Source organism: Protopterus annectens, chromosome 9.part0 (genome assembly GCF_019279795.1).
Source record: "Protopterus annectens isolate FY-2018-M chromosome 9.part0, PAN1.0, whole genome shotgun sequence".
Lineage (NCBI taxonomy): Eukaryota > Metazoa > Chordata > Ceratodontiformes > Protopteridae > Protopterus > Protopterus annectens.
Window position 1 is genome coordinate 1,471,018,928 of NC_056743.1, and position 18,426 is coordinate 1,471,037,353.

Below are 18,426 nucleotides of genomic sequence, written 5' to 3' on the forward strand. Positions count from 1 at the left end.
GGGCATTTGGGTGTGTAGCTGCAGTTTGTTTAATCAGGCAACACATGGCATCTGTGCAAGCTCTTTGATACTCCTGGTGAGGTACTGTTGGGGACTTTACAGTTGATGGAGGTGTCTGCTGAGGTACATCCCTCAGGGGCTATTGTAGTCAATTGTAATGCTGATGAAGGATGACTGCAGAGCCACAATGACCTCCCCTTATCTAGATCTGACAACCTTCATGATTAGGTGGGTATATGGTATGTTTCTGTAAACACTACAGCCACATGTTTGTCCAATGCAGGATATCTATCACCTTGTGTCCCCAAGTCTCTCATTACATGTTAAGTACGTAATGGGTTAACACCTATGTGGTAATTGGTGGGCACTTACTGTATATCCACGGGTGTTGACTATACACTTTTCTGCAATTAGCTTGCTGACATGGCTATGGCATCAGTTGTCTGTTCCTATGTGGCCCTTTTGTGGGATGCTTGTGTCAGCTGGAGGGTCACATATGGTGAGCAGTTTGTAGTCCTCTGCAAACATGTTCAGACACAGTCCTTCCATGTTGGCCTGTACCTATGGGACATATATACCAGACGAGGGAGGTCCCAGGATCAAGCCTTGTGGGATGCCAGTTATATCTGGTTTGTAGTCTGACATGGCTGCAGCATGTCTGACCATGTCAGTTCTGTCCTTGGTCTGGTTTGCAACCCCTCTACTGACATAGGGGTTTATATTTAAGCTGGTGAGCATATCTATAATGAACACGTAGGGTATTGTATAGAAGCCTTTGCAAGGTCCAGCTACGCTGTGTGGACCACATTGCCCTCATCAATGACCTTAATGACTGTTTCATATCAGTCAAACATGTTTAGGGGCAGGATCTGCACTTATGAAAGCCACACTGGGTAGGGTCCTGTGTCAGTAGGTCGCCAATATCTTTATGTCTGCGGTACATGCTGATCCTTTCCATAGCTGTGCAGACCGAGCTTCTCAGGATTCTGGGGTGGTAGTTTTCAGTATCCATTCAGGCAACACCTTTGTTGAGAAGGACCACTGTTGTTGTACACTGCTCTTTGGGTACATATCCTGTGGTAAGGCTGACATTGAGCAGTAGTGTATTTGGCATTCCATTCTTCTTGGAGTCCATGTTGGACTTAGCCCAGGACACCATCTCATACCATTGCTGCTGTGTGTTTTGCTTTGTAGATGCTGGCTGTTACCTCAGCATCTGCAATGTCAGGGGGCCAGCAGTCTGCTGGGATAGATATTTTGCATTCGGGGGGGGGGGGGGGTTGCACTGCACCTGTCAGGATGTATGTTGGCAATATGTGTGTGTGTTTGGTATGTTGTTTGTAATATTTGTGTGATTCACATGGTTCCTAACATCAGTTGTGGAAGCCTTGGGAATATCCTTAGTGTCCTGTACAATTTGTATCCTCATAGGTTCATAGGTTCATACTAGGCTCTCCACCCTAGGGCATTTGTAAGCCTAGCCAGAGTGTGTGTGTCTTTCGCCACCCCTTGTTATGTGAATATTATGGCCATTTATGATTTGCTTTGCTGTGCCTCTGTCTGGACGTGACACAGTGAAGACCCCCAGTGTAACTCTACGATCATCCATCCACTTGGCAAGATTCCTGTTGAAGAGTGTCAGTGAGGGGCTCTGCCTAACATGGAGTGGGATTCTATTCCAGGGTGTGGGGAGCCTCTGGGTTATGTATCTGTCCCTCCAGCACATCCTATTTCATTATGTGTTGAGGTTGACATCTCTCACTCTCACAGCTCCGATGGCTTTGAGTTTTCGGGGGTGGAGCATGTTCATTACTCCTGTGTTGGACATGGCCTTGTACAACAGGCATGCAATGCCTCTGTGTAGGCCGTATGTGACTGCATTCAGCTGGGGTGTCTACAGCCAGGCAGCATATGACATATATTTGAGACCCTTTATCCTCTTGGTGAGGTACCTTTGAGGTCTTTCTAACTGCTGCAGGTGTCAGGTAAGGTACATCCCAAATGAGGCATTGTACTAGATTATGGGTCTGATAAGAGAACAGTATAGGAGCACAATGACCTCTGTTGACGTAGATGTGAATCCTTTCATGATACGGTGTCCAATATAGACAGTTTTCCTAGCCACATTCGCAATGTGAGTGTCACATAACAGGTTACTGTCCACTTGTGTCCCTAGGTCCCTGATTACTCCTTCCATACATAATGGTTTACCACCTATGTGGTAATTTGTGAGTATCTTGTTTGGTATTTGGTGGGACATTCATACTGTCCAGTGTCTTCAGGATGGCTGGGTGGGGTTCCTGTGTGTGAGTGTGGTCTGTAGTATGCTACAGACTGTACAGCAGTCTTGCCTATGGTTAGTTGCACTTGGGTGGACTCCAATGCCTTGTGCATTGTCAGTTACCTGGACATATGGGTGTCTGTGCTGAATATGGATACTCACCCTCCTTTTATGTTTTGTTCCAGGTTTTCGGGGCATGACACATGATATGTGGTATAACCTGGTAGTGCTGGTGTGCTGTCAGGAGGCTTGCAGCAGGTTTCTGTCACTGCACAGACATCAATGTTCTCCATACTGGGGATGGCCTCGGGAGCATGCATATTGGGGTTTACACATCTGGCATTGGTCAGCATTACCCTTATGTTTCTTTCCACTTATGTTTTGTAGGGTGGTGGGTTAGTCTTTTCAGCCTTGCCTACAAAAGGCTCTATGGAGGTGGCAAAAGCCTTATCCAATATCCAGACGCCCAGGGGTAACAGGTGCAAGCCATCCCTGGAACAGCTGCGTGGCTTGTCAAGCTTGACATCCCAAGCAGATAGACATTGGATCCCCTTGGAATGACACCAGTAATTGTGCCACTTGTTATAACTGATCATTCCGTGTTTGTACTGTGGCATCATTCTTGGTGAGGGTAGGATGCTGCAAATGGTCAGTGTCATACCGGCCTGGACTACATAATCGAAGAGCTCATCTATGTCTCTTTTCATGTAGTCCAGGGAGGTACATCTCAGGTCATTCACACCAGCATGGACTATGACTGCATCATATTTCTACTTGCTTTGGGGTGACCTGCATACTTGTGTTATGTGGCGTATTGTAGCAGCCTACAAGCAGCTTACTGTACCCTTTCACTTGTTCAGTCTGGTGTGCGGGACAGCAGCGTGTCACACTATGGAGTCACCTATTACAACTGTATCAGGCATGTTGTTTCTCCTTCTGGCCTGTGACTGTTTGGCACACCAGCTTTGTGTACTATGTGTTGCATGTGCTATGTTTGGAGGTTGTTTGATTGGGTGTCTGCTTTGGAGGCCTCTGTTGGTGTGGTGTGTTTGTAATTCGGGCCTCCAGGAATGTTTTTCTGTGTTTATGTCTTTGGTTTGCAGTTGTGATAGGTCTATGTGGGACTGGGTTTGTGGTGTGTGTGGTTACCTTCTCCTCCTGACTAGTTTTGGGAGTACTGAGTTGAGGGAGCTCAGCCTCCAGTTTGGATAGATGGTTGCATCTCTCACATATATTTGTATTTCTTGGGATGTGGGGGTTGTCTGTGTACTTGCGGCAGGTGTAACATTGCCTCAAGATTCACAGATTCAACTTGTTGTGGCTGGCCTTAGTGGATTGTATGTGTGGACATATTTTATTGCCATACTACTGATCAGTGATTACTTCTTTTTTATGTTTGCTCTATCATGTATTAGCTTCCTCATTCTCTTGCATGGTTTGGTTATGGCTGGTGTCCACCATGCCAGATGCCTGCGTGTATGGCATTGTGTCTTGTTTTAATTTAGGATTGCATAATCCAAGCATTCCTGGCAGTGTTCATGGAATGGCTGTATTACAGGTTCTGAGGTGTGGCCCATATTTTGCACCTGCACAGGACCTTTAATGGATTCCACATCAGTTTGGAGGAGTGCAAATATTGCTTTACACATGTTTTTCACTGTGGTTTTCTGGCCAGGGACTGTGGTCAGGATTTGTATATCCAGTGTGATTACTCTATGGTCTGGTTTTACAAGTGAGCAATACACTTCTCGTCTTGCCATCCAGTACCCATGTTGCTGATTATCACATCCAGTATGCTTACCCCTCTTGTGGGAGTGGTACGTTGTTCCTGGGCATTTTGGTTTATGGATTCTATGAACTTTTGTCCTACAGTGTTGGAGCTAGTATAATGCTCCCAGTCTATGTCTGGGTATTTTCAGTCACCCAATATAATGTGGTTTGGAGGACTTGATATATTCATGTATTCCAGCATAGGCCAGGTGCAGTTCCTGGTGTTGGGATGGTAGTCTGTAGCAGGCTATAAACTGGGGGGCAGTTTTAGCCACTGTTACTTGACCATGGCTAGTCCATGCTGCTTCTTGTTGTGGTACCAACATGGGGGTGTGGTTATCCTTGACAATTATTGCTAGTCACCCTCCTTTTGTAGCTTGTTCCATGTTTTGAGGCTGTAAAGCACAGTATCAGGTGTAACCTGGTAGTGTTAGGGTGCTGTTGTGAGCCTTGACCCAGTTTTCTGTTACAGCACAGATATCAACATTCTCCATACTGGGTGAGTTTAGACTGAATGCATCTTGCTGTTTAGACTTCTGGCATTGGGTAGCATTACATCTAGGTTCTTATCCCTTCTGATACCTATGGAGGTAGGTTTGTGTTTTGAGCCTTACCTATTCAGGGCACGCTGTGGGTAACAACAGCCTTTGCCAGTATCCATACAGCCTGCACTGATAGGTGCACGCCAGTCCTAGCAGGTGGGGCATCATGTCATGCTCAGCATGTCATCCCAGGCTGGCACACACTGAATCCCCTTTGACTAACTGCAATACTTCAGCCAATTATTGCACTTGATCATCTCATTGTCATATTGTGGCATGATGCTTGGTGAGGGTAGGATGTTAGTCATGGTCCTCAGGTGTGCATATAGTACATGGTGTTACATTACTTAACACATGGCATTCATGCCTCAGGTGGTGCTGCAGGGCTGCCTCTGTTGGATGCACATATTACACTCCCTGTACATGTTTGTGAGCAGGTCATGTCATTTTAGGCATCCCTGTTATTATTTGAGTGAGTCAGAGAGGGGTATCATTCCCAGGGTTCCTACTGAGCCAGTGTATGTGCTATGAGTTGCCTCTTTGCCAAGGCCAGGGCATACTGGGCACGCCTCCTTCGGCCTACTGGGGCAGGCTCAGGTTCCTCCTCCTCCGAGTCACGCTCTGCCTGTGATGGCCTTGGCAATGGTGGGGGGCTGTTTGGCCCAGCCCTATGCTGGTCCTGCTGCAGCTGTTTTCGCAAGATCATATTATGTAGCATAGCACATACCATGACAATTTGGGTACATGTAGTTGGTGTGTACTGTAAGGCTCCACCAGATGTGTCCAGACACCGGAACCGTGACTTGAGCAACCCAAACACACGCTCTATTACATTACGTGTTTGTGCGTGTGCCTCATTATGGCATTCCTGTTCAGGTGTGTGTGCGTTTCTGATGGGTGTCATCAGCCACAGCTCCGGTGCATAACCTGCATCCCCCACTAGGTGTCCGTGTGGGATGTCCCCATTGGCAAATGTCTGGTACAGCTGCGTCAAATGCCAGATGTGGGAATCATGGTAGCTCCCAGGGCAGCCAGCACACACATTCATTATTATGCCCTGGGCATCACACATGACCTGGCAGTTGATGGAGGGGAAGCCCTTGCGGTTAATGTAGGCCCTACCCCGCTCACCGGCTGGTGCTTTGATGCATATGTGCGTGCAGTCTATTGCACCCACTACCTCAGGGTATTCCGCTATTTGCTGGAAGAGACGCATATTGCTGGCCAATACCTCACGGGCATTGGGGAAATATACATAATCACCGACATGTGCTGACATGGCATCCAGGAACTGGTGCAGTACCCTGGAGGCTGATGCCTGTGATATCCCCAGCATATCACCAGTTGGTCTCTGGAAGGTACCTGTTGCTAGTATTCTTAGGCCAACACATACCTTGGTTTCCACTGCGATGGGTTCCCCTCTGTTGGTTCTGTGTGTGAGGCGTGGCCTGCACAGCTCCACTATTTGCTGCAGGAGGTCTCTGTCCACTCTATAGCACTCTACTATCTCCAGCTCATGTAACCCATGGTAGATGACCCTGGGCCTGTACACTCTTCTCCGTCTCCTCACTGTGGGTTGTCTGGCACCATCTGCATTGTCACCACCCTCAGCAAGTCGCCTATGTCTCATTATGACAGCTATGGCAGCCCCTAACATTTCTGCTCTGAGTTCAGCTTTTTCAGTTTTCACTTCTAGTAGCTTACTGCTGTCTTGCAGTGTCTTTTGAGAGAAACATCCTGCACTGCTGTTTGCAGAGTTTTAAGTGCTGGGCTGGGCTACTATTCTGCCTGTGTAATTGCCTGCTTCTAATTGTTTTCACCTGCTAGCTCCAGCAGTATTCCCTGCTAGCTTCCTACTAAATCTGTTGCTTCCTTTTTCCTCTCTGTTTCCTCAGGAGGGAGCCATGTGCATACCAGCAGAAACACGCTCACAGTGGCTTACACGCGCGCACACATGCTTACATGGTTCAGAATCTGCTCATTCGGGTTAAAACACGCGCACACCCATGCAAACAGTGTTAAACATCTCCCAACATGCTCCCACATGCTCAGTCTGCTTTACACGCGTGCACACTGTCCTACTCGCACTTCATGGCGCGCACACGTGCGCATGCACGCCCAACAAGAAACTTTGGTGTAGGCAACAGTGTACACCTTCCATTTCTTGACTTTCCCATGCTTATGTTGTGGCACTCCTCTTTCCATGATATGTGTCTGACATCTGTCATGTAACTCTGACCTCCAATGAACTGCATTTCTTTCTGCCATTCCCCCCTGTGATGTCACCTATCTCTTACTCTGTTCCTCCCCTTTCTGTAACTCTTACACTACTCAAAATGTGCTCATTTGCTATGTGACAGTGGAATTCAGTATCCTAACACTCATTTGCATCAGATTGCCTACTAATGCTTAGTTACATCTCTTAGACTCAGCTCACCCCCTTAGCAACCACTAAACGGTGACCATGTTGTTTTTGGTCTGCTGGTCCCTGCATTGTCATTCCATGTATTGCATAAAACACACATTTGTGGGTTTATAACCTTCGTTTTTATGTTTTATATAGCGCAGCCCGTTTGCAACAGGTTACCTTGCCAATGGCCACATACTTGGCCATTGGCATGCTGCCTGACAAATATGCACCCTTTATTTGGAGCTGACATGGCTCCATTGTGGTTTTTGCAGAAACATACTCAGTTGTCAACTGAGTACATTTCTGCAGCTAAAACGGCTCTTACACTGGCTGCTTTGGGCTTCCTTGATCGCTAATCTACCTCATTTGCATGCTATTCGGCTGCAAGTGAGGTGATTAGCTTATCCACGCCCACTCCGTGTAAGAGACGTTTTAGCTGGTCTCTTACACGGACTTTGGGCTGTTCCTAGATCGTGAAGGCTGCATGGAGTCTTACACTACTCTTAGACTCCATGCAAGCCTTCGTGAATCCTGCCCAGAGTGTCATCTAATACTAAGAACATCAATTTGAAAAAAAAGAAACAGAAGTATCCAACCCTTTACAAGTGCAAGGAGTGGATGCATACATAGAAAACATGTTTGTAAAAATGTTTTGTGCACAGTCTTAGAATGTGACTTACACAATATGTTGATTAATATTTTTGATTCTTACTTTTCTAATAATGACATAAAGGGAAATAGCAGGAGAATTACTTGTAATGCTCTTGTGCTTTATGCCCTCTTAGGGTGAGCCCCCATCCCCAAGAGCAGGACAGTCCCCTGTCATGCCCGCGTGCTTTAATACCAAACACACTCCTGTGCTCAGGATCTGTTCATACTGTTTCCATATACCATTCTGTGCTTCCTCTAGTCCTAAGATCCATTATGAGTAGTGTTGTCTGTCATCAGTGTGTCTGTATTGCAGTAGAAACTGTTATCCACTGTATTCCTAATCTAAAGTTGTTTGCAGTAAGGTGGTCTCCCATAATATTATGGCAGTGCTTTTTATTTTACTAAAAGAAGCATCATAGTGAAGTGATTATGCTAATGATGTGACAGTGTGATTGTCTCTGAATCACTGCTATAATGTGATGCATTAACGGCCATATTCAGCATTAGAGTGTTTGGCCTTGCTTGTTCCCAGGTTAAGAGGCCACATGCACACTATACTTGTGCACAGATCGTGTGAAACCCAGAACCTCACCTGTCTGGGCTCGTGATACTTTTTATCTTGTATCCCTGCTACCTTGCAATCCACACTACAGGGTTTCTATAAAATGCAGCAATGCATATACAGCTACCCATTTTCCCCCTTATTTTTAACCTGCATAGTTGCCATGGCCACTTTAGGTGTTGGCTTCAGTAGGGTCCCCACCATCTGCAGTCAGCAGACCAAGAACTTTCTTTTCTTGCTATACAGGGATTATTGATGGCAATCGGTGGAGCAATATGATGGCCCTGTTTATAAAACTGATGCTTGACACCAGCATGACAGAGCAGAAAGCAATGTCACTGACATCAACTGATCTGATCAGCAGTACTTGAAAAGGTACAGTGACCTGTGGAGAAGCCATCACAGGTTCATAGCTTCATAAGTAAGTACTAGACTAGCTGCCCTTGTTGGTCATTTAAGGCCTGGTCAATTTCCCTCAAAGAAGGGTCTAATTTAGCTGTGGGAGACAGAGGATAGGGTGAGAAAGCCAGCAGTCTATATTAATATGTCTTTGTGAAGTATTTTCTGAATATTGTCTTTTGCTGTCCTTCCTTCTGTTGGCAGTGAACATTTTGCTGACTACCATCTATTTTATGTTTTACAGCAATGGTAGAGATTGTCTAACATTGGGATGCCTGCCTAAGGACAGATGGCAGGTCTAACAAATGAATATCTATCTGTTAAAAGTTAAATCTGTTGCTATTCACAACTGTACTATGTGCTGCATTTTTTCTCTTTATTTTTTGTTCCCACTCACTACATGGTCAGCTGTGGTGCAGGATGTGGTGCATCAATGGCTACCTGGGCACTCACTAGGCAATGTTCCTCTGATGAATCAACAGCAGTCACTAGGCCATCCTGTGAAAGAAGACATGGATGGCTCACTGGAAACCTATATGCCCATCTTTCAGGATGGGTTGGAGGCTCCTCTTTTGAAATTGTCCAGAGGGGAGATTCTTCTGGGTTCCTTGGTGACAGATATGGTGGCTGGTGGGCATTGAAGAAGGCTGTCAGCTGGTCACAGACACAGTGGAACTCTGGAGTGTCTGCTTGAGTGGCTGATACAGTTGCACATCAGGAAGGTCTTGTCAGCCAAACTACTGGAAGCAGAACCTGTCCCTGGTGTCAGCCATGGAGGTGATTGAAATGTGAGTGTGTTCTCTTCTGAGACAGTAAGACAGATCTGTTATACTCCGCTCTAGCCCCCACCCCCCACCATGGTGTTTGCTTTATTTTTGTGCCACTGTCCCTTTCCTGATTCTAGTTCAGTACCCCCCTTCACCATATGTTTTCCCTCTCTCTGTCATCATGTTGCTGTTGGGAGTGTCCCCTTGCTTGCTCATGACCCATTTCTGGCTTTCTCATCTCCTTCTTTCTTTCACTCTTGTATAATGAACTGAGTTGGCATTTTCTGTGCTCGACCTCTGTGGCCTTGCCACAGTACTCATGCTGCTGCTATGTGGTGCTTCATTACACATGTGATTACACGTAGCACTGGCCTCACCACTTCATTCTTTGTCTCATGTCAGTCAGGTGACCATGCAAAGAGCAGCCACATCATTAGCCCAATTACTGCTGTTACCATGGATGTGCTATTTTAATAATGCAGACTTTCCCCTGACATACCGTAACTATATAGCACGTGGTTAAGCATCAGCAGCCTGCATTGCTGTGAAACATCAATGCTATTTAATGTGGCATCATGGCATCACAGATCTTTCTGAATACCCTCCTGCTGTACATAGTTATATTTGCCCAGTTGCTAGCAGTGACATATACATTGTTCTAGTGATTACAAACTGGACGCAATGTGTACATGACAACAACAGAATGACCCTGAGACAGTTGTTCTGTTTAAACTGATTCATTCAAAAAGGTTATTCTGCTTAAAATAAAGTTCTACTTAAGCTTAAAATTAAAAGGCTTGTCAGCCCATAGTTTCTTTCTCAAGCTTTAAATCAAAGCAGTAAACATACAGATATTGTAAAGTCACATAAAGCTAAGGGTTTCAGAGGTTAGTACTAGACTAACTGCCCTTGTGAGCCTAGCCAATTATTCCTTGGGAGACTCAAACCCTGCACTTCGTGTTTATAAGGCAAACACCTTAAGCATTAGGCCACCCAGTTTCTCACACTTCATACTTCATGAGAGAGTAAACATACAAGTAGATTAATATGCTCATCTGTAGTAGACCACCAGGGAATAATGCAGTACTGTAGCGCTAGTTCCCACTTGCTTCAAACTATATTTTCAAAGTGATGTTAAATTGCTTTAGTGTTTATATATGTAGCATTTTAAATACTTTGTGTTAAAGTTTAACATTTTTGTTTAGGATGAGCTGGCAAAACTAATATCAGTAAATTATTGGATTGGATTTACTGATAAGGAGACAGAAGGACAATGGAAATGGGTTGACGGCTCCAGCAGCAGCTACACGTAAGTAAATATCCATAAAGAATAACAATAATAAATGAATAATAAATGAATAATTAAATACTGGGATGTTCAGAAACATGCAGCACATTGTGGAACACTGTTCTCCATATGTTTTCAAAGTTAGTTGTATGTTTCTGATTCAGAGTTTCCTGCAGTGCTACAGTGGTATGCAGCTGTAGGTAGGTAACGTTACAGTGGTCTGACATCACTATATGCAAATGCAGTAATTCAAGGGGCACAGTTTATCCTAATTAACTTTGTGCATTTCCACAGTGCCTTACAGTGGGATTAAACTATTGTGATACAGTGACTGAAAGACAAGTTCTATTGGTCTATAAAAAAACAATGGGAATAAACAGTGTACACCTATTGCTATTTAGAACAGGAGCGATGCTGTTATTGCAGAGGGAGGTAGGCAATGCAAGACTGTGTGTGTGTGTGTGTGTGTGTGTGTGTGTGTGTGTGTGTGTGTGTGTGTGTGTGTGTGTGTGTGTGTGTGTGTGTGTGTGTATGCGCATGTGTATGTGTGTGTGTGTGTTTGTGCATGGGTGTGTGTTTGTTTGGGTCTACTTTAAAACACCGACATGCAAAACACCTAGGACGAGAACACCGAGACCGAAAATTGACAACTGAGATGACTGACGTTGAAATCACCGACATGTTAAGGTAAGTGTGCGATAGTGACAGACTTTAGGGTTAGGGGCGGGTTAAGTGAGTTAGGGTTAGGGTGCAGGTAAGGTAAGTGTGCGATAGTTGAATACAATTAAACAAAACTCAAATAAACAACTCTGCGAGTACACCAAACACTTCATAACATTTTTGTATATGTCTTTTTCATAGAAAGGCATTTGAATGAACATTTATGGACATTGGAGCAAAAGTTGTGAATTGCGTTAGGGTCACTTTAAATTTTCATATTCTAGTTTGGTGCCAAAAAAGGCATAAAATAGCTTACTGTGTAAACAGTGAATTAGTTCTGATGAAGCCCGGATACACTGGGTGAAAGCTCTCAACTCATGTTAATATACAGGTTCATTTTTTTGTTAGTACCTGTTTTTTAAGACGTTATTTGTATTAATAAAGTCGTGAGTTTGTCACACTTGCCGAATATCTTCACTATTATTATTATCCGCTCGTTTTAGGTAGCAGTACTTATTGGTGTACTCGCAGAAGTGTGCAATAGTGACAGACTTTAGGGTTAGGGGCGGGTTAAGTGAGTTAGGGTTAGGGCGTGGGTTAGGTGAGTGTGCGATAGTGACGGACCTTAGGGTTAGGGGTTGGGTTAAGGTTAGTGCACAGGTAGTTGTGTATGCAAGGTTTAGTGTAGGTTTGTAAGTTTTTTGTTGTGCTTCTGTTGTGTGTATGTTTTTTGGAAAAGGTATTTGTTTTGTTTTGTTGATTGTCGGGATTGTGATTTGTTGGGCATATGAAGTTTCGTGCTTTTAAACTGTCGGTCATCTCAGTTGTCGATCTTCCGGTCTCTGTGTTCTCGTTGTCGGTGTTTTGATTGTCAGTGTTTTAAAGTAGATCCATTTGTTTACATGCATGAGTATATAGGAGCATAACTGTCTGGGTGTCTGTGCGCATAAGTATGTATGTCAGAATTTGAGCATGTGTTATTACAACTCACCAGTGAAGTCTTAATAGTGATACAGCGATAATGTCTCTGAATGCCACATGGCATAAATGTGAAAGTTCTTGAACAGGTATATGAATCAGGCAAAAAATAGCACTACATTTTGCCAGACTAGACTCATGCTCAACAGGGTCTTCTTTCCCTGCTGATTCTGCCAAGCCCATTCTCGTGGCTATGGTTTTGCTAGATAATAGGTAGTGACAGTGGGAATCTCTTTCATCCATTCATGCATGTCACTGATTAGATGACAAGGCATTTGACTACCTTAAAAGAGTTATAGTTACTCCCGCTGTTTACTCGAGCTTCATTGATTTTCTTCACTTTGACATTCAGAGCACTGAGCAGAAATCACATCATGTCAACACCCATCTCGGGCCTTCGTGATGCTTTGTTTTAATTAAACAGTCAGATTCCCCCAGTCCACAACAGTTCTAAGTCAGCTACTAGCTGCTAGACGATGTGGGACACCGGTCAGGACCAGTGCCTGCCTCAGCAGGGCGATCCACATGAAGAGCCCAGCTCACGTCAAGAGTTGCCACAGCCATCCCCCTGGTCCCCCCACCAGGAGGGGGGAGTATGGTGAGGGGGTGATGCCTCATCCAGCCGCAGCATGTACCTAGCCCTGCTTTACTCCCTAGCCTGACCAACCCAGCCCTTAGAGCTAGTCCTTATCCCAAAGTTATGGATCTGGCTTGCCGACTTCCCTTACCTACATTGTTCTAACATGTCAGAGACTGTTCACCTTGGAGACCTGCTGTTGATATGGGTATGGCCTGGCACAAGCCTTACACTCTCTCCCCTGGATTTTCAAGGGCTGGCAAGAGCTCACCTGACACTGCTGGAACCACAATGCTTTCCAAGGGCTTGGGGCCCTCTCTCAGGGCTAACCCATTCCAGGGCTCCCTGCCCTTTAGAAAGAAAAGAAAACTCTCCTAGGGGCCTACACTGGCTTCTCTGGGATTGTTTGCATCACCGCACTGGATGCCATGAGGTGCCCATCTCCACTGCTTTGGATTCAGGGATCTGAACCCGACTCACTTTCAATCGGCCAAAGGCAACAGAGAACATTGCCCGTTCCTTCAGAATGGTGCTTGCCTATCTCTCAGGATCGACTGACCCATATTCAACTACTGTTCACATGAAACTCTTCTCCACTTCGCCTTCAAACCTCTCATTTGAATATTTGCTATTTGCAGAAGATCCTTCTGCTGTCATTTAAAAAGTCATCTTTAAACATTAAGCTACAATGTCAGCGGTTCATTGCTTTAACTGTGGAACTGTCAGTAATTGCATTTAATGTTGTAGTGAAGGTCAGGCTAGTCAAAGTCAGAGGCATAGCTAGAGTGGGGCAAAAGGAATAGCTGCTCTGGGTATAAGGTGTTGGGTGGAGTGGTCATCAGGTGCCAGTGACACAAGAGTGCAATCCCAGCATTTAGAAATGCCTGTAGATAATGCATTTGTAGTCATGACTGAAATGCTGAAGCGGCTCGTGTTTGGTATTTAACTGTAGCAAGCCACTCGTAACTTTTGTAGCAGATTGTTTGCTACAGTTTAGTTTCTAAACAGAAAAGCTTTTTTTTGCCTTCAACTTTCATTGAAAAAGACCTTTTTTTTGTCCTCATCTTTGAATTTGGGTCGGAGAATGACATTTCAGGAAATTGGAAAAGGCGCCATTTAGCCTAGCTATGGTTCTGGTTAAACTAGACAGAAAAGGTGAGTTTTTAGCTTTCATACATTTTCCTTTCCATTTTCTGAGAGTTAGTGCAACATTGGAATACCTGCTCTGGGTGCAAGCTGTTGGGTGGAGTGATCAGCGGGTGCCAGTGATGCAGGAGTGCAATCCCAGAATTTAGAAATGCTTGTAGATAATGTATATGCAGTCATGGTTGAAATGCTGAAGTGGTTCATGTGCGGTATTTAACTGTAGCAAGCCACTCTTAACTTTAGTAGGTGGTTTGCTACAGTTTAGTTTCTGAAAAGAAAAGTGTTTTTTTACCTTCAACTTTCATTGAAAAAGACCTTTTTTTGGTCTCAACTCTGAGTTTGAGTGGGAGAATGACATTTCAGAAAATTGCAAAAAGTGCCATTTAGCCTAGGTACGGTTCTGGTTAAACTAGATAGAAAAGGTGAGTTGTTAAGTTTTAATACATTTTCCTTTCCATTTTTTCAGAGTTTGTGCAACATTGGACATATTATAATATTTTTTGTGCTCATTTATGTCTCCTACAGCTAACCATCAGCAGACCCCAGTGCCTGTTCTCAATCACTAGGTCTACCTTTCCCTCCTGGCCTCCACCAGACTAGCTCTGATAAGGTTTGGGACTGGTAAGGTGTCTTTGGTCTGATTATACTGCTGCCATCAGTGTTTTCACCTACTGCTGTCCCACCTCCATGCATGTCTGTTACACCCTGTAGATCAGGCAAGCAATGAGCAGACCATGAAAATATGCTTCTTACTTCCTCAAGGAGTTGACATCAACAAACCACCCTGCATCCCTCAAAAAGGGAAATTTAGCCACATTGTGGGTCCTGTGAATGTGTTCCTCCTTCCTCACCCAGGACAGGGACTTCCATCCTCCCTGCTACCACCTCAGACTCCCAAGATATTAATTTAAATCAAGTGTAGTCAGGCCTTTATCCTTCTACACCACGGTACTGGCTTTGAACATATCACATTTACAAGTCAGTGATGTTAGGTGTGGGACAGCAGAGCCCCTCCTCCTCCAAAAACAATGTTCATTAAATGAGTGGGATGCTTATGTATGTGGCATTGTGTGTGTGATATTATGCATTACTGATGTTTTTGTTATCATTACACAAACATGTACAGATGAAACAAATGGTCAGGTCTGGTCTTGCTGGACTCAATGATTCATCCCCCCTCCAAAAAAAACACACACACATGGACACATGCACACTCTGAAAAATATTATGCACAGAAAAAAATGGTTGAGACTAATATATATTTACTGTATGAAATTTAGCAGAATATATTATTCACAAAACATTTTTTGTCACTAAAATCCAGATGACTGAATGTTCGTGTACTTCAGCCAAAGCTATTATATGTTCCAACACCTTGAAAATAATATTAGTGAGACTAATAGGCCTGTAATTGCACCACAACAGCTATTCTCCACACCTCAGGCATGTGACTAATGCAGAGATTTAGACCGAAGAATTTTGACTAATGCAGAGATTTAGACCAAAGAATGTATGGATTTCCTACTATAATTAGAACACCATGTCCCCTACAGGATCCACAAAAGTTAACATGACTACATTCCCATGGTGAAGACAGTCAATCCCAAGCATGCAGTAGTGCTTGTAATGATGCATTTTAGACTATTTACATTTTGGCTAAGTTTTCAGTTTTTACATTTCTCTGATTGGCCAGCACACAAAAACTAGTATGAAGCACTTCCATGCTGTTTCCTTGTTTCCCTAATATATTACATCTAACACTCTGGAATGCAGTTTCTCTAGAATTACCACAGTGGTAACAGACAGTACGACTCCTTAAAGTACTGAAAGCTGTTCTCCCTTAGTAGTAATGCCAGTGTATAGCAAGCTGTTAGTACTAGAATAATGAATCAGAGTTATGTCATTTATATAAGGTAATACCAGATCACTTCTGGTTTCTCTTTGTATTCCCTCAGCTGTCACAGGTAACTGGGCAAAAATTGATGACAGGCATACATATGCCAGGTTCTTGTTGGTTCTTGAGCATTTCCATATAAAAGCAGTTTGTCAGCATTATTTTGGAAACTTATTTTATTCTACTCACTGATATATACATGCCTCACGGGAGCAGAGACCATTGTTGCAATTAATCTGTAGTCATGATGAATCCCTTTCTTTCTGGAGTGAAAATGTTGAATAGAGGCTGATAATCAATGGCTAGCATAAACTTTGCTACATGCAAGATCTGTTGAATGTTCTAATTTCCCTGACTAGATTAAGTGCTTTCTTACCTGTTCGGGAAGTTATGATTATCTTTAGTAAACAGCCTTGTAGAAAATGCAGTGTGGATCTCTCAACACCATCCTGGAGTTTGCATGACAGAACAGCTGTGATTCCATACAATCAAGTCACTCATGGAAACCTAATACCCAGCAATGAATCACAGTGACTTCTACTTTATCTAGTGAGATCATTTTTTTCTGGTTTGTGAAGATGTGTTAGTAGTCTACATTCCTATTCAGTCCAGACCCATCCTAAGATTATACCTTCAATGATCCTATACTTTTAATGACTGCAGTTATGTTGGGAGGCTCTGTAGATACCTGAGGCAATAATTTGCCATTATTAAAAGTAATCATGTTTCTATAACTTACTGAGGCCAAGACACCCATTTCACGGTTTCTGCAGTATCTAGAGTCCTGTATAACTTATGTCATTTCTGAAAAGTTGAAACCTATCTTTGTCTAAACCAATTTTTTTTTAGTTTGTGGTGAACTCATTGTAAATTATCTAGATGCTTCTTTTCCTTCACCCATCATGAGTATAATGCCTTTGAAACACTGCATATTAGTAATTCCTTTCTGTTCTTGGTGTACTGATTGTTGAAAATAGCTAACGTAGATGTCGTGTTATGGGAGCAGGCTTTTCTTAATACTTACTTATATGGTCATCTGTTTCATCTGTATCATACCTCTCAGTTGTCCCTGAATTTGCATCATGTCCCTAACTTTGCCTCATAAATTTGCACTATCCCTCAGAAAATTTTAGATTTTCTGGTATATCGCTGATGATTACAGTTAATCCATAATGCCAAACATGAGAGTGCCATATTTCTTATTGTTCAGAAAATGCACTTTGAAGTAAAACATGGTGTTCTGTTAACTTTTTAAAGTGAGAGTAATATTTAAAATTTGACTTTACTCCCTTATTATTTTTGACTTTGTCTATAATTCTTCTAAAGTAATTTGATAGGTATGATCAGTACATGCATTGGTGCAATACTTTTCAAAAAATATGTATCTCCCTCTCATTTAGGGATATGACTTTTGGGTATTGGATAAAACTTTGTCCAACTCCTTAGAGCCTTTTTCAGGCAATGTCAAAAAGACAAAACTACCAACATAGTGAAAAAGTTTACAAACAACCGTACTGCTTTTTGGAATATTAATACACGTTTTGGAATATTAATGAGGGGTCATGGTATAATCTGGTATATTTTACCTTCTGCAGTTGCCTTTGGTATAAGACATAACTTGCTGCTCTAGGCTTATTGAATAAAAATGCATTAAAACATGGATATTCACTTGGCCTTTGGTTCTAGATTCATTTTTGTCTTAATGCCTTTTGATTTTGCATTGTCTTTGGTAAAACATTTATATTATACGATGACCCCCCATTAATATTCCAAAACGTGCACGCTGATTGGCCAGCGTGCACGTTGCAAATCGACTTATACTAATGGAAAAAGGTCCGGTTAACATAGTGACACAGGTTTAAAAAAAGCAACAGAGATCTCCATTGCTTTTTTTAAAGCTGTCTCACTATGTTAAACTCCTTTAACATAGCGACACAGTGTGTAAAAAGCAATGGAGATCTTGCTTTCTCCGTTGCTTTTTTTAAAACCTGTCTCGCTATGTTAAATGGGTTTAACATAGAGAAACAGCTTTAAAATAAGCAACGGACATCTCCGTTGGTTATTTTAAAGCTGTCTCGCTATGTTAAACCCATTTAACATAGCAAAACAGCAAAAAGCAACGGAGATCTTGCTTTCTCCATTGCTTTTGGCCACAGCTCTGATGTACTGCATAGGCATGTGCAGTACATCAGAACTGCCGCGGATACCAGACAGCTGCGGAAGGGCAGCAAAGAGGCATTATACAATGCCATTATTTAAGAAAAGTAATTATTTCTTTTCTTAAATAATGTCATAGATAATAGCATACGCCTGGTGGGTAATGCGGGATTTACCCACAGTTGTCTTTGTTTGGTCCCTCGGGCTTCGCCCTCGGGACCAAACCACGCCAACCGTGGCTAAATCCCACATTACCCACACCCAGGCGTGGGTTATTGCTATATTACAATGCAGTTATCTGAAAACACTGAGCAATTAGCTTGTTTAGTTTACCTTTGTAGTGA

At 43.2% G+C, this 18,426-nt stretch overlaps 1 long non-coding RNA gene across 1 annotated transcript in view; it reads left to right on the plus strand.

Moving 5' to 3' along the window:
* The window catches only part of LOC122810960, a 405,942-nt gene extending 395,257 nt beyond the window's left edge, over window positions 1–10,685 (plus strand). The window contains exon 3 of the long non-coding RNA XR_006366165.1: window positions 10,588–10,685. This is a non-coding gene — a long non-coding RNA (uncharacterized LOC122810960). The remainder of the gene's footprint in view (window positions 1–10,587) is intronic.
* Window positions 10,686–18,426: the final 7,741 nt, after the last annotated feature.